Source organism: Cyprinodon variegatus, unplaced genomic scaffold (genome assembly GCF_000732505.1).
Source record: "Cyprinodon variegatus isolate N-32 unplaced genomic scaffold, C_variegatus-1.0 Scaffold339, whole genome shotgun sequence".
Taxonomy (NCBI): domain Eukaryota; kingdom Metazoa; phylum Chordata; class Actinopteri; order Cyprinodontiformes; family Cyprinodontidae; genus Cyprinodon; species Cyprinodon variegatus.
Window position 1 is genome coordinate 110,780 of NW_015150792.1, and position 1,809 is coordinate 112,588.

The window sequence follows — 1,809 nt, forward strand, 5'->3', positions numbered from 1 at the left end:
ATGATTTATGCCTGTCCAGAAAGAGAGCAGAATCAAACCCAAATTGAAAAAAATAAAATTAAATAAGCTGAAATTTAATAAAATAGCAGAAACAAGAAAATAAATAATAAAAAAAGACTTAAATCTTATCTGATTGAAATAAAAAGAGTAGCTTAAAGATAGGAAGTAAAATGTTGAAGAAGATGGTACGGAATAAGTATTAAAGTGTGAAATCATATGTGGAAATGAAAAGACTTGGCAAAAACATTTGAAATGAATTAAAATGTGTCATTTGATCAGCATCCTTAGAAGCTTGACAATTGACAAACCTATGTGCAAGCCTGACTATGAGAAGCAGAGGAAGGACAAAGAGAGAAGCTTATAGATAGACAGCTAATAAGCTGAATTTATCCTAAAACTAGTTACAAAGAAAGATATAAAAAAGAGGCAAATTTCATGAAATGATGAACTTCTTCTTCTTCTGAGACTTTCTGGCCGTTGGCAAACTAGTTAAAGTGCACTACTGCCACCAACTGATAAGGAGTAAAACAAGGAAACGGGAAACGGGACTCACCCGAAGAAAATAAATAAATAATAAAAAAATTTATATTTTCCAAACTGTTTAACTGAATCCAACATAATAAATACTTAATCACATTTTTTCAAATTTATCTTTAAGTTATCATCACTCTGCCAGTTTCTGATGATCCTATCGGTTTTCCCATCATGCTTTCAACCATTTCCCAGTTTAAATCTCTAACTTCAAGATACTTCTCTGCAGCTTTCACTATAATTTAGATTTTTTTCGGTTTGCCTTGTCGTCTGAGCACTACAATTGATCATTTCAACCATGAAAAGAACAAAATCTTTCTTCTTTACAATCCATGAATCTTCAATTTTGGGACGCTGCTCCAGAGGTTTTGAATTTGCTATGTGTTGAAAGTGTTTTTGGGGATTTTCTGACTGGGATTGGATCCTTTTTGCTGCTTCAGCATACGTTATTCCAAGCTCAAATGTCACTTTTCTAATTTCTTCCGATATTTTACTCACTTCACACCCGGGATAGGCAGCAGTATGTTCTCCACCACAGTCACAGCATTTAATCTTTGCTTCTTTCCCATATTTTCCATATTCATGCTCTCCAGCACACCTTCCACATCGCTGTTTTGCTTTGCATACTGCTGCGATATGACCAAATTTTTGGCATTTGAAGCATCTCAGAGGCGGAGGATTTTACATTTTGACATTGTAGCTCATATAACCAATGAAAACCTTGCAGGGTAATTGCTTTTCTTCAAATTTAATCAACCCAGATAAGCTGTCACACATTTCTCAGTTTCTTGTTGTTTTTAACTGTTTCACTTCTTTTACTTTTGCACCACTTATGTTTTCTAGAATCTGCTTTTCAGAAACTTTTAAAGGAACTCCTTCAATGACTCCCATGCTAATCCTTTAGTTCTCCAACAAGCTGCACTGAACTCTTTTCCCCTCAATCTTGTTAATTCTTATAGCTTTGCCTTGCTGAGCGCTGTCTCTGCAGTTTATTAACAGCTCTCCACTATATCGTATTCTGGCATTTCGGAGTTCTTCAAGTTTATTTATCGATTTTCTTAACTGAACCAGATTCCAATCTGTAAAATAGTCTGTCTGATTAACTAGTTTGAATATGACTTTGTACTAATTTTGTTTTCCTGTGGAATTTCTAGATTGTTTATCACTTGATTGTTCTGGACTCCCTGCTGCTGCAGTTCCAAGTATCCCTGCTTAATAAATGGGAAAGTTGTTCCTAAACAAATGGTCATAAGTCTGGCATAATATATCGTATCGATA